This window comes from Cryptomeria japonica, chromosome 5 (assembly GCF_030272615.1).
Source record: "Cryptomeria japonica chromosome 5, Sugi_1.0, whole genome shotgun sequence".
Classification (NCBI taxonomy): Eukaryota; Viridiplantae; Streptophyta; class Pinopsida; order Cupressales; family Cupressaceae; genus Cryptomeria; species Cryptomeria japonica.
This window is the reverse complement of record NC_081409.1, coordinates 301,792,953-301,808,982: the sequence shown is the minus strand read 5'-3', so window position 1 is coordinate 301,808,982 and position 16,030 is coordinate 301,792,953.

The following is a 16,030-nucleotide window of genomic DNA, read 5'->3' as shown; positions in this document are numbered from 1 at the left end:
AAATCCTCTTCTAAATCCAATTCGATCACCAGTGATCGATCAACTCCTTTGAGTGAATTATATTACAATATTCGCACATTACATTCCTTAATCATGACTTTTCCAATAACCATGATACTTTACAAAGAGTTTCTACCTCTTATTTATACAAACCCTAAGGCCTAAACTAATTAGGTCGGCCACCTAAAGATATTACAATAATATCATTACATAATTCTTTTTACAATGATGTGCCATGTCGACTTAAGACCAAAATAATAATAAAAAATCCATAAATCATCTCAAATCATCTAGGTAACGTGTAGAGTACACGCTAGCATGATACCGGTCCATAACCTAGATAGGTACCAGACCTATTTTGGGTCCACCACACCAAATCAATGTCTTCAAGAAATTTAAGTACGATCAATGAACATCTTCAACATCCTGAAATCCTCAAAGAAGATGCACCAACACCAACTGTGCATCCTTTCATGATTCCTTAATGAAAGCTCTATCGGTAAAGCCTTAAACCAGTGTCAGTAAGGGTTTACCAAAGTGTATGATAACATCCAGGTAACTGCACCAAGATGGTGAACAGAAAAGTGGCTACAAGCCAAATAAAAACAAAATTTTTCATAACCCATACGGGTTCTAAAATTTCAAAAACATGCTAGGCTTGGTAACACCAAGCCTAGAGAAAAAACAATTAAAAAAACCAAAAGTTCCTCAAAACCCGTACAGGTTTTGAGGAACATTTTTTTTAAATAAAAAAATTTAAAGTTTCTCAAAACTGATACAAGTTTTGAGAAACATATTTCTTTTGTTTAGGCCATAGGTTTTGGCCATTTTCAATGCCAAAACCCATGGAATAGCAGCAAGGAGAAGCCAAAAAAAGCATCGAACCTGCACGGGTTTGCAACAATTTTTTATTTTCCCATCATCAAAAGCAATTTTCAACAATGGCACCCCATCGAACAGGTAAGATTTGATTTGTTTTATTATTTTTCTTTGCATTTTAATTAAATTAGGGTTTTTTAATTGATTTAAGTTTTGTTTTTATTAATTTGATGTCAGATTCTTCAAGCAACCCCCAAAAACAAAATAGACAACAAAGACCTCCTCCTGCACAAGCAACACAAGAAAACCCTATTAACATTGCACAAGAGCAACAAGAAAACCCTCAAAATCCTAAAAAATGCTGCTCCTCAACAACCACCACCACCCCGAAACCCTCCACGTCCTCCATTAGATCATGTAGATGCCACACAAGAGGATCTCATCAATCACCTTACACAAAATAGTGCCCAAATTTCTATATTGGTGAATAGGTTGAGGACCTCTAAGCTTGAGCACCACTCAACCCTTGCCAGAACACTAGAAATAATGGCTAATAGTGTAAATGAGGTATCTAGGGAGGTTACGAAATGGGGTTCATGGAGGGATAGATGTCAAACATTTTATGCAGATGGGTTGTCATATGATCAAGTGAAGAAAAAGGGCATAGTTAAGGTTGACATATGTGCTCTTTTCACCGATCCTGTTACCAGTAACAACCTAGAACTAAATACGACTCAGTTTCCTATACATTGGTGTGTTCATGCTAGGGTGAAAGATTCTTTTTGGGATAGGTGGTATATGGTCTTTTACCAACCACCTTGTAATAATTGGGAGGTGCCTCTATATTTTTTGAGAAAGTTGTATTGTGAGTTTATCCTCGGTGAGAAGCCGAATTACTTTGACATCTGATAATTTCAAGGTAGAGGGAGAAGCTTTGCGTAGGATAGACCTAGGGCCCATAGGGTGGTAGATCCACAACATAGGAGGCATATAGCTCCTAAACCCATGGTTCATGTCATTGTCCCTATATCCTTGAAGGAGTCTATGGAATTACAGACTCTTTAGGCAGCTGCATCATTGACTGATGTCATTGTTCAGCATGGGACACAGCTGGTCAGAGCAGAGGATGTACCAGCACCTATAGAACCTCCTTCGTCAATGACACCTCCTTCATCAGTAGTACCTCCTTCCTCAGCGGCACCTCCTTCATCAACAACACCTCATGCATCATTTGGCATGAGCCACCCCATTCAGCATATGTGCCCCACCTGCTAGGGTGTATGTTCTGGTGTAGACACTAACGCATATGAGGATGGTGGGACATCTCATTCATGTATATGTTGCAGGAGTAGATGCCATGCTTCCACTACAAAGGATGTGGCCCTCACTAACAAACTGCTCAATATGTTGTACCCTCTCTATCAGACACAGGTGCGTTTAATTCTGTTTATGACATGTTATCAATTAAGTCACTAAGTCTTATAAAAAGAAATGAATTTTTATTTTTAGAACAATTTAAAGTGACATATAAATAAAATGCATTGCAAGGTGCAACAGGTGGTGGGAGTACACCACATACTATTCAGTCAACTCCACAGTCATGAGTAGTTTCACCACCAGAGGTAAAGATTTGTAAATTTGTTAAAAATATAATAATACATTGGATTGAAAATATATTTTGTTAATTATATGTATCATTACTTGATATTTTGTAGGGCTTATCAGTGGCTGAGATGTCCCAAGTTGATGATATCACGCTTTCAGCCATTGACTTTGGCCAAGATAGCTATGCAGTACCATTTAGATTTATATATTTTTTACTTAAGTGATATATTAAATATATGCTCTTTTCCCTTATGTTAATTTTTTTCCATTAGTTTACCCCACCTACCTCGAGGACATCTCATGTGAGAAAGCCATCCTCTAGCACTCCGAGGCAGAAAAAGATATCCTCTCGGACACCCAAACGACAAAAGGTAATTCACTACAATTTAAATTCAATTGTTGAAATGTACTATGATTAAACATGTATATGTAGATATTGATAAATGCACTTAATTTATTTGTTCTATATATAGAAACATATGAGGTTTACAGAATTAATGAATGGACCTGATGTCGATGAGGTTCAGCAGAGGGAAGAGGTGATATCTTCATATTCACTTTGGATTGCATTCTTGCTTGTTCAAAATAACTAAATCCTTTTATGTCTATATCATATGTTATCATTTTTCATACAGGAAATGGTAAGAGCTGCATCAGATTCGACAAGGCCTCCTAAGGTTATAGGAGAACTATATGAGGCTTCAGTGTGCATTTTTTCTACATATGTTAAAAATATTTGTTTTATCTAGTTTTTCAACAACTTTGGGTTATTAACTTGTATGATTGTCTTTAAACTATTACAGGACCCTTGCAAACTTCCTACTGTTATTCTACCATTCCATTTCAATAGAAGTCCTACACGTATATTACGAGATGCAACATGACCAAGGCAAAAGGTATGTCTATCTTAGATCAACTCCTTTTCACTAAGTGCACAACAGAGTTGAAACCGTCTAGTTAACTCCTTTTGGATCACTTACCATTGATATAGGAAATGGTCATAACTGATTCATCTATGACTTTGCCTTCTACGACCACAACACATCCATCTGAGGCTTCGGTATGCTTTAGTTTTTTAGTCTATTCATTTTTAGTTATTATGTGTTATTTGACATATATGTCATTAATATGTATTAATGTTGTTTTACCAGTTACAACCTCCTGCAGGACATCCCACGGATCCTCAGCCTCATCAAATTGTAGAAGACAAAGATGAGGTAATCAACATTTCAACTTCAAACAATTTAGAGTTTAGTATTTAGTTATTTTGATGTTATATTGAGAAAATATATCTGATTAGACATTTGAATTGTCCTTTTGCAGCCATGTACTACTTCGAAGAGGCTCAATTTTGATGATCCGCCATAGTCATAGATATAGATAGAGACATATAGTTATATTTGTGGTCATTGAAGGGCCAATTTTTTATAAATTCAACATTTGTATATGTAAATATCGACTTTGACAGACATGGCACATGCCACATTTTTGTAACTATTATTGATTTGACATCTATGCCATTTTTTGATATATGTACATGATTATTGTTCATTTTGATATGTATGAAACTTGATATTCGATCCAATTTGTTCATTGATATATGAAACATGATATTCTTGAAACTTAGTTATTTGCTATTGAAATGCGATCAAATTTGTTAGTTGTGTATATGTCTTGAAATGTGATCCAATTTGTTCATTACTTGTAACTCATATGGCATATACTTTTAAACTATCTATTGCTCATATTGTGTATACCCAAGTACTAATACTGGTAATGTTGATATTCTGTATTTTGATTGAGTGAATTTGCTTTGAGTCCTTCGTGCGTGAAGAGATTGGAGTGAAGTTATTATTTCATAAACTTGTGCTTATGGAGTGAAGTTCATCATTTCAACAACCAATTAAGACATTTCATGCTTAAGTTCATCATTTCATCACCTATAAAAGAAGAGTTGAAGCACTTAGTGAAGTTCATCATTTCATCATTTCATCACTTAGTGAAGTTCTGCTTGTCGTGGGAATGAACCATTAGTGTGAGCACATCCAGGTGGCCAAGTTTATGCTAGGTGTTCCCTTGTCTTTCTCTTCAAGGCATCCGATCATTACGAGCCACCTCGTAGCGACATTTTCCCTTGAGTGCTCAAAGCAAAAAAAATGGTCAAACTTTGACGTAGCCTAACTTGGAGACTGTGACACTTATGGATGATCTGTTTGAACTTATGGGGTCATGTTATCACTGCCTACAAAATCATATCTCAGTTTTGGGCAACTCGATTCCGTTTTCTTATGGTGAGATTTTTTCTGTTGCATCAAAAACCGTCAAAAGCTGTCAGTGAGAGGTGGCAAAATAGTGCATCTTTTGTTCTGCTTATTGTGGGAATGAACCATCAGTGCAAGTGCATCTGGGTGGCTGGGCTTATGCTAGGTGTGCCATTGTCTCACTACCCAAGGCATCCAATTGTTACGAGCCACCTCATTGCAATGTTTTCCCTTGAGCACTCAAAGCGGAAAAAATGGTCAAACTTTGACGTAGCCTAACTCAAAGACCATGGCACTTATGGAAATTTCATTTGAACCTATGGGGTCATGTTATCATTTCCTACAAAATCCTATCTCAGTTTCGGGCAACTCGATTCCATTTTCTTATGGTGAGATTTTTTCTGTTGCATCAAAAACTATCAAAAGCTGTTAGTGAGAGGTGGCAAAATAGTGCATCTTTCATTCTGCTTGTTGTGGGAATGAACCGCCAGTGCGAGCACATTTGGGTGGCTAGGTTTATGCTAGGTGTGCCCTTGTCTCGCTCCCCAAGGTATCCGATCGTTACGAGCCACCTTGTAGCGACGTTTTCCCTTGAGCGCTCAAAGCGGAAAAAATGGTCAAACTTTGACGTAGCGTAACTCAAAGACCATGGAACTTATAGATGATTTGTTTGAACCTATGGGGTCATGTTATCGCTGCCTACATAATCCTATCTTGGTTTTGGGCAACTCCATTTCATTTTCTTGTGGTAAGATTTTTTCTGTCGCATAAAAAACCGTCAGTGAGAGGTGGCAAAATAGTGCATCTTTCATTCTGCTTGTCGTGGGAATGAACTATCAATGTGAGCGAATCTGGGTGGCCGGGTTTATGCTAGGTGTGCCCTTGTCTCACTTCCCAAGGAATCTGATCGTTACGAGCCACCTCATAGCGACGTTTTCCCTTGAGCGCTCAAAGCAAAAAAAATGGTCAAACTTTGACATAGCGTAACTCAGAGACCGTGGAACGTATGGATGATCTGTTTGAATCTATGGGGTCATGTTATCACTGTCTAAAAAATACTATCTTGGTTTTGGGAAACTCCATTTTGTTTTCTTGTGGTGAGATTTTTTTTGTCGCATCAAAAACCGTTAGTGAGAGGTGGCAAAAATAGTGCATCTTTCGTTCTGCTTGTCATGGGAATGAACCGTTAGCACGAGCACATCTAGGTGGCCATTTTTACACTAGGTGTGCCCTTTTCTCACTCCCCAAGGCATCCAATCATTACGAGCCACCTCGTAGCGATGTTTTCCCTTGAGCGCTCAAAGTGGAAAAAATGGTCAAATTTTGATGTGGCCTAAATTGGAGACTGTGGAACTTATGGATGATTTGTTTGAACCTATGGGGTCATGTTATCTCTGCCTACAAAATGCTATCTCAGTTTTAGGAAACTCCATTTCCTTTTCTTGTGGTGAGATTTTTTCTGTCGCATAAAAAACCATCAGTGAGAGGTGGCAAAATAGTGCATCTTTCGTTCTTCTTGTCATGGGAATGAACTGTCAGCACAAGCACATTTGGGTGGCCAAGTTTATGCTAGGTGTGCCCTTGTCTCACTCCCCAAGGCATCTGATCGTTACAAGCCACCTCGTAGTGACATTTTCCCTTGAGTGCCCAAAGCGAAAAAAATGATCAAACTTTGATGTAGGCTAACTTGGAGACCATGGCACTTATGGATGATCCATTTGAACATATGGGGTAATGTTATTGCTGCCTACAAAATCCTATCTCAGTTTTGGGCAACTCCATTTCATTTTCTTGTGGTGAGATTTTTTCTGTCGCATCAAAAACCATCAGTGAGAGGTGGCAAAATAGTGCATCTTTCGTTCTACTTGTTGTGGGAATGAACCATCACTGCGAGTGCATCTGGTTGGTTGGGTTTATGCTAGGTGTTCCCTTGTCTCACTCCCCAAGGTGTCTAATCATTATGACCCACCTCGTAGCGACGTTTTCCCTTGAGTGCCCAAAGCGAAAAAAATGATCAAAGTTTGACGTAGGCTAACTTAGAGACCGTGGCACTTCTGGATGATCCATTTGAACCTATGGGGTCATGTTATTGCTGCCTACAAAATCCTTTCTCAGTTTCAGGCAACTTCATTTCATTTTCTTGTAGTGATATTTTTTCTGTCGCATCAAAAATCGTCAGTGACAGGTCGCAAAATAGTGCATCTTTCATTCTGCTTGTCATGGGAATGAACCGTCAGCACGAGCACATTGAGGTGGCTGGGTTTATGCTAGGTGTGCCCTTGTCTCACTCCCCAAGGCATCTGATCATTATGAGGCACCTCGTAGTGACGTTTTCCCTTGAGCGCCCAAAGCGGAAAAAATGGTCAAACTTTGACATAGCCTAACTTGGAGACCTTGGCACTTATGGATGATCCATTTGAACCTATGGGGTCATTTTATTGCTACCTACAAAATCCTATCTCAGTTTTAGGCAACTCCATTTCATTTTCTTGTGGTCAGATTTTTTCTGTCACATCAAAAACCATCAGTGAGAGGTGGCAAAATAGTGCATCTTTCGTTCTGCTTGTCATGGGAATGAACCGTCAAGGTGAGCATATCTAGGTGGCCGTGTTTATGCTAGGTGTGCCCTTTTCTCACTCCCCAAGATGTCTGATCATTATGAGCCACCTCGTAGCAATGTTTTCCCTTGAGTGCTCAAAATGGAAAAAATGGTCAAACTTTGACGTAGCCTAACTCGAAGACCATGGCACTTATGGATGATCTATTTGAACCTATGGGGTCATGTTGTCACTGCCTACCAAAATCATATCTCAGATTTGGACTATTCGTACTAGCCCTTCAAATTGGGTAATTCAATAATAACTCAAAACTTTCCCAAAACACTTGGAAATTTTTTTTGCATATTCATATTGAAAATTTGCAAATCAGCCCCATGGACACTTTCATATATAAAATTTGGCATCTTATATAAACTATCAAGCTCATTACTATTTATATTTATAAAATTTTGCATCTAAATATGCAAATTACATCTCGTTGTTGTTTTTTATACAAAACTTAGCATCTAGATATGCACATTACAACTCATTGTTGTTTTTTTATACAAAATTTAGCATCTAGATATGCACATTACAACTCATTGATATTTTTGTATACAAAATTTGGCATCTACATATGTAAATTATAGCTCATATGCATATTACAACTCATATGCATGTAGAGCACATCCAAAAAGGCAAAGTTACAATGTTTCACAAAAGATATATACAAAACTGTCAAAATTATTCTACCATATTGTAGAATTATTCTTCAAGATGGCCCAAAATATATCAAGTGAATCAACTGGATCAGCTCTAACCCTTAGTGTCTCAAGTATTGCCTCATGGTCTGATTCATGAACTTTCCACAAATCTTTGTTAAGAGGTCTACCATGATATTTAATCAATTGAATATTTATTGCAACAAGAAGGTTTGAGTAATGGAGAATGTCTATGTGTCTCAAAGTCCTCAAACAACCAGGCATTAGAATTTTTGATAGGCTACCTACATTTTATAGAAGAAAAATGCCAAAATCAATACAACGATTGCTAAATAAATGAGTTTAAGAGGTCTCAATACAACTCGACACAAATGAGTTTTACCTTCTAAGCTATGTCCCTATCACAACAATGGATCCTATTGGGTACTCAATACCCTCTCCATCAATCACTGTAGAAGTCAATTTCTTTTTGGCCTCAATACAATGACACAAAAAGGAATTTGTTCCTTCTTTGTTGTTCTAATCTGCAATAACTGCATATACATGACCTGCATTTAATAGAAGGATATAAGTTAATACCAAAATCAGCATAAGTTAATACTAATAAATTAAGCTTAAAATTGTAGCACATTGCAACCTAAGTTACCTGGTTCAACTATGTCTGATACATGGTCAAAATTCACTGATGCTTCAATCTAGTTCATTTGTAGTGCTCTAGGAAGTTGATATGTATCTAGGGTTTGCAAAGGTCTACAAGACCATTGGTCAACCCACTCTTTTGATTCACATTCATCCCACAAAAAATGCATACACGAAGACCAAAAGCATGCAATATGTCTAGTATAAATAACTAGTGATGTTGCATTTGAACTTCTAAATGAATGCATGTCACTTGATCCAGTAATTGTACAACAATCTAGATAGTTTTAAATGTTAGATTCACTTATTAACCAAAAATATCTGGAAACCATAGACTTATCTGCATTACTTGGTCCCATCGTAGAGCTACACCATTGCATAATTGTTTTTGCATCTATTAACATTGCACCACCTTCGTACTTCAATTCCTCTCTGGTAAGAGCCCTTTTCACACATGCTCCCACACCATCATTCTCTCCCTTTCCATGCCCTACCTCAATGAAATTCAAAAAATGTTGCACACCACTTGTCACATGCATCCTAGTCAACCAGTAGAACATCCTTGCATTCTTGAATTGTGCAGTGCAATTGTCCAACCATATTAAGTGTTGGTTGTATCTTATATCTCTTTCCCTTAAGCTATCATAGAAGATTGTAAAGAATCCTTTCACAAACTCTAAGAAATGTGTACGATCATCGCTGATATAGAAGTGATATTTTCTTATAACCTTTCTATCCTCCTCGATGCTATCATGTGCATGCACGAATGCTATGTGTTCAAAAATTGTAACTTGTGTAGAGTGGTAATACATAGATTGTACTTCATTTTGCGGCTTTAGTGTATAATTCTCAACAAAATCAACAACAGAGACAATAGTGCTGAGGGGGAAAGTGTCCTTACACAACTTGAATTTCTCATCTAACCATCTAGCTCTATGTGTGTGACCTATGTACTCATATACTAGTTTCTCTTGAAACATCTTCATAAAATTAGGTACGTATATATCCCTTTTCACTAACTCACACCTCTTTAATTCTTTTCCATCTTTAACACCATATGTTACTGACTTATATTTTCCAATAGAAACTAGTTCCTTACCAATTTCATGTGTGCTATCCAGATGTAGGCATCTATGCAACTGTTGCAAACCACCACATGTAGGACAAAAACCTCTCAAACACATCATCTTATAATAAATGCACCCGTCATCTTGTCTACATAGTACACTTGAAATAAATTCTCTCGGTGACTTAGGAGGTGCTTGTAGACCACATTCCTGCAAAACATCGTTAGTGTGCAAAGTACAATAGATATAGTGATAAATATCATAATGTATGGAAAATTCAACATGGACCCTACAACAACATGTAGTACGTGCATGATTAATCTTAACATAAAATGGTTTTGTCATCTCAAAAAATCCTTGACTAATTTTAATCTGAGGAAAGCTTTGAAGAAACCTTTCATAAAATTGTGTTTGAGTTGTATCTAAATAGTGTTTTGGATGTGGCTCACGATTACTAATTCCAATTCGCCTTCTAACAACATCTCTTTGGTTGGATGAAACCCTTGTGTTGTCATGCCAAAATCTCTCAATTAACGTTCTTAGTGCATCAACAACAACCTTGTCCTTGCGTGGGAGTCTACCAGAGAATACCCAAAGAGAATTATTGCTAGGATCTTCAATTTTCTCTCACCTCTCTAAGGCATAGTGTAATGTGGTTCTACTTATCCTTAATGACTTGCTTGTTTTGCTTATTAAATGAGATTTTTTCATTTCCTTTCCCATTATGGTTGATGTGAGGACACGACAAGTAACATTAGCATCTTTAGTGCATGATTTTGAACCAATGGCTTGGTATGCATCAAAAAGATTTCTCACAATGGTTCTTTCACTATTATTTTCGGATGTTCTTAACCCCAAAATTTTTGTTGTCTCTCTAAATTTCAGATTTTTAATCATTTCAACAACTAATTGGCATCTTCCACTTTGATTTAAGTTTTCAAAATAGTTATTCCAAATTCTTCTAGCCATTCTTCTACAAGTTCTTTCCGAAATTTTATCATGCATTGGCTTCACAATATTTTCATCAATATCTATTAGGAACTTTGGTTTTCTACAAATTATTCTAAGAGGTGTTAAGATTGGTGCATGCTCTTCATTTTCATTAGGTGCATTATGTGCATTGATCACATCAAATTCAAATGGTAAATCTTCTTTAATTTCATTAACATGTGCATTCACCGAATCATTTTCAAATGGTCTATGTTCATTGCATTCATTAGGTGCATTCATCATATGTATTTGAATTGGTGTATGTTGATCATTTTGATTTGGTGCATTAATCATATCAATTTCAATTGTTGAATGTTCATCACTTTCATTAGGTGCATTAGATGACGTACCTTCACATAATCTCTTCATACGCTCCCTTTGTCTTTCCTTTGCTGCCTCTCTTTGTTCATTTGTTCCTCTCTTATTCTTTCTCATTGTCCTACACATAACATCATGATGACAATCCACAATCAAATAGCAAAAAACCAACAAATGATCATCATTTTGTTATAATCTAAAGTAAGAATAATAAAATAACTTAAAAAAAAACCAAAATACAAGAAAAATAAATCATAATCAAAGCAAAAAAACAACAAATGATCATGATTTTGTTATTATCTAAAGTAACAATTATAAAATAACTTAAAAATCAATCATTCCAAAGCAAAAGTGACAAAAGAATATGAAAACCTGACTGTTACTATCCCAGAAAATCATGTGCAGAAGTAGTGGGGCCTTCAAACAACTTGTAATGCTATTTTTTAGGCCATTGGGACTAAAATATATAAAGATTTTCTCATAACCCATACGGGTTATGGAAACCCTATATGTCAATGTTCACAATTTCTCATAACCCATACAGGTTATGTAGAACTAGAAGTTTTGGCCTTAGTTCTACCCGTATGGGCTATGTAGAACTAGGAAAAGGAGAGGGGGAGAGGGAGAGAGGGAGGGAGAGAGAGATAGGGAGAGGGAGAGAAGGAGAGGGGGAGGGAGATTGGGGAAAGGAGAGGGGGAGAGGGAGAGAGAGGGAGATTGGGAAAAGGAGAGGGGGAGAGAGAGAGAGAGAGGGAGAGAGGGAGAGAAGGAGAGGGGGAGGGAGAGAGGGAAAGGGAGAGAGATAGAGAGAGAGGGAAAATGAGAGGGGGAGAGGGAGAGGGAGAGAGAGGGAGATTAGGGAAAGGAGAGGGGGATATGGAGAGAAAGTGAGATTGGGAAAAGGAGAGGGGGAGATGAAGAGAGGGAGGGGGAGGGAGGGAAAAGGAGAGGGGGATAGGGAGAGGAGAGGGGGAGAGGAGAGGGGGAGAGGGAGAGAGGGAGATTGGGAAACAAAGAGGGAGAGAGGGAGAGAAGGAGAGGGGGAGGGAGAGAGGGAGATTGGGGAAAGGAGAGGGGAAGAGGGAGAGAGAGGGAGACTGGGAAAAGGAGAGGGGGAGAGGGAGAGAAGGAGATAGAGGGAGAGAAGGACAGGGGGAGGGAGAGAGGGAGATTGGGGAAAGGAGAGGGGGAGAGGGAGAGAGAGGGAGATTGGGAAAAGGAGAGGGGGAGAGGGAGAGAGGGAGAGAAGGAGAGGGGGAGTGAGAGAGGGAGATTGGGCAAAGGAGAGGGGGAGAGGGAGAGAGAGGGAGATTGGGAAAAGGATAGGGGGAGAGGGAGAGAGGGAGAGAGGGAGAGAGGGAGAGAGGGAGAGAAGGAGATGAGGAGGGAGAGAGGGAGATTTTGGAAAGGAGAGAAGGAGAGGGAGAGAGAGGGAGATTGAGAAAAGGAGAGGAGGAGAGGGAGAGAGGGAGAGAGGGAGAGAAGGAGAGGGGGAGGGAGAGAGGGAGATTGGGGAAAGGGGAGGGGGAGAGGGAGAGAGAGGGAGATTGGGAAAAGGAGAGGGGGAGAGGGAGAGAGGGAGAGAAGGAGAGCGGGAGGGAGAGAGGGAGAGGGAGAGAGAAAGATTGGGAAAAGGAGAGGGGGAGGGAGAGGGAGAGAGAGGGACATTGGGAAAAAGAGAGGGGGAGAGGGAGAGAAGGTAGGGGGAGGGAGAGAGGGAGATTGGGGAAAGGAGAGGGGGAGAGGGAGAGAGAGGGAGATTGGGAAAAGGGAGATTGGGGAAAGGAGAGGGGGAGGGAGAGAGGAAGGGAGAGGGAGAGGGAGACAGAGGGAGATTGGGAAAAGGAGAGGGAGAGAGGGAGAGAAGGAGAGGGGGAGGGAGAGAGGGAGATTAGGGAGAGGAGAGGAGGAGAGGGAGAGAGAGGGAGATTGGGAAAAGGAGAGGGGGAGAGGGAGAGAGGGAGAGAGGGAGAGAAGGAGAGGGGGAGGGAGAGAGGGAGATTGGGGAAAGGAGAGGGGGAGAGGGAGAGAGAGGGAGATTGGGAAAAGGGAGATTGGGGAAAGGAGAGGGGGAGGGAGAGAGGAAGGGAGAGGGAGAGGGAGACAGAGGGAGATTGGGAAAAGGAGAGGGAGAGAGGGAGAGAAGGAGAGGGGGAGGGAGAGAGGGAGATTAGGGAGAGGAGAGGAGGAGAGGGAGAGAGAGGGAGATTGGGAAAAGGAGAGGGGGAGAGGGAGAGAGGGAGAGAGGGAGAGAAGGAGAGGGGGAGGGAGAGAGGGAGATTGGGGAAAGGAGAGGGGGAGAGGGAGAGAGAGGGAGTTTGAGGAAAGGAGAGGGGGAGAGGGAGAGGAGAGAGAGGGAGAGAAGGAGAGGGGGAGGGAGAGAGGGAGATTGGGGAAAGGAGAGGGGGAGAGGGAGAGAGAGGGAGATTGGGAAAAGGAGAGGGGAGAGGGAGAGAGGGAGAGAGGGAGAGAAGGAGAGGGGGAGGGAGAGAGGGAGAGGGAGAGAGTGAGATTGGGAAAAGGAGAGGGGGAGAGGGAGAGAAGGAGAGAGAGGGAGATTTGGGAAAGGAGAGGGGGAGAGGGAGAGAAAGCAAGATTGGGAAAAGGAGAGGAGGAGATGAAGAGAGGGAGGGAGAGGGAGGGAGAGAAGGAGAGGGGGAGGGAGAGAGGAAGGGAGAGGGAGATGGAGAGAGATGGAGATTGGGAAAAGGAGAGGGAGAGAGGGAGAGAAGGAGAGGGGGAGGGAGAGAGGGAGAGAGGGGGAGATTAGGAAAAGGTGAGGGGGAGAGGGAGAGAGGGAGAGAGGGAGAGAAGGAGAGGGGGAGGGAGAGAGGGAGAGGGAGAGAGTGAGATTGGGAAAAGGAGATGGGAAGGGAGAGGGAGAGAGAGGGACATTGGGAAAAAGAGAGATTTGGGAAAGGAGAGGGGGAGAGGGAGAAAAGGAGAGAAGGAGAGGGGGAGGGATAGAGAGAGAGAGGGAGAGAGAGAGAGGGAGATTGGGAAAAGGAGAGGGAGGGAGGGAGAGAAGGAGAGGGGGAGGGAGAGAGGGAGATTGGGGAAAGGAGAGGGGGAGAGGGAGAGAGAGGGAGATTGGGAAAAGGAGATGGGGAGAGGGAGAGAGGGAGGGAGAGGGAGAGAGGGAGAGAGAGGGATATTGGGAAAAGGAGAGGGAGAGAGGGAGAGAAGGAGAGGGGGAGGGGAGAGAGGGAGATTGGGGAAAGGAGAGGGGGAGAGGGAGAGAGGGAGACTGGGAAAAGGAGAGGGGGAGAGGGAGAGAGGAAGGGAGAGGGAGGGCAGAGATGGGTAGAATAGGATAAAGAGAGGGAGAGGGAGAGAGAGAGAGAGGGAGAGAAAGAGAGATTTAAGATAATGAAAGGGGGAGGGAGAGGGGGGAGAGGGAGAGGGAGAGGGAGCGAGAGAGAAAGAGAGAGAAGGGGGAGAGGGTGAGAATAGGATAGGATAATGTGTGTGTGTGTGTGTGTGTGTGTGTGTGAGAGAGAGAGAGAGAGAGAGAGAGAGAGAGAGAGAGAGAGAGAGAGAGAGAGAGAGAGAGAGAGAGAGAGAGAGAGAGAGAGAGAGAGAGAGAGGGTGAGAGACATGAGTTAGAGAGAGAACAAGAAGGAGAAAAGGGTGAGAGAATCAAAAAATAGAGAAGTGTGAGGGGGAGAGAGATGAGATAGAACTCAAGGAAGATAATTAGGGCTCATAATAGACAAAGACAATGATGGGGGAAGTAAGATGAGGGAGAGAGGAAAAGAAGAGGTACATGCATGTATACAAACATATATACATATATCTATATAAATATATGTATATATAACTATAGATATGCATATATACATACATAAACACATATTATCTAGGTATGTATAAAACATGTGTAGTAAATGCTAAATTTACAAGCATACATTATTATGTCTTCATAACCCGTACGGGTTTTGTGAAACCAAAAAAAATGTTTTTAGTTCTTCATAACCCGTATGGGTTTTGTGAAACAAAAAAAATTATTTCTAGTTCTTCATAACCCGTATGGGTTATGAAGAACTGCAAATAGTACTTTTGATTCTTCAAAACCCATGCAGGTTTTGGCTTGTTAAGAGGGTTGGAAAATGACCCTAAGGCTTGCAAGCCCATTTTCCCCCCTTTTTTGTTCCTTTACATGTTTTTTCATCCTCCACCATGATTTCTTGACTTCATCATCATCGGGTTTACAAATGATGAAGTGGGTATCTCTAAAATTATGACCATAATCTCACACATCTTCTTAATTTTTTGACCATATGAATTTTTTAATTTTTGGACAACATTAGCATAGTAAACTTTAATATTTTTTATCAGTGCCTTGACAGTCCTCATAGACATATATCTACCATTTTTTTAATAAATTTTGATATACTTGACCAAATTCAAAATAAATTATATATTATTGTTCTACACTAGATTCTATACACTTTAAAAAAAAAAATTGCATTTTTTATTATTTTGATGCAAGTTATGCCCAGCGCACGAACATGTACCAAATTTTCAGGATGCGGTCACTTCCAAAAATCATAAAAAATAAAATACTCAACAAAGAATTACAAAAAAATACACAACTTCTAGATCTCACTCTTACCTATCATCCTACCAAAGGGTTTTACAAAATAATAAATATAACTATATATTTTGTGCAGTGCACAACAACTATGTTATATTTTTCAAAAAAAATCAGGAACAGTTTTTCGTGCATGAAACATTTCACCCTCTTAATATTATCCAATGTTTAAAAAAATTAATAGTTTAGAAACTAGATTCAGAGTAATACAATTCTTATTCTTTTTTCAATGCCAAGTTTTGAGTGCATGACCTTCAAATAGCTCTTTGGAGTTCAGGTTTACCTATTTTCAGAGAAAAAGTGGCCACTTATACCCCCCTTTTTGTTCACCATCTTGGTGCACTTACCCATCCAATTACCAAGACAATACCAACTAAAAAAAACATTCTCATGGAGCATATAACTCATGAAATCCAATATACTTCATTGATCCAAACATGTCGAAAGTGTCCTACATATAATCTCTTTTGTCGGTAAC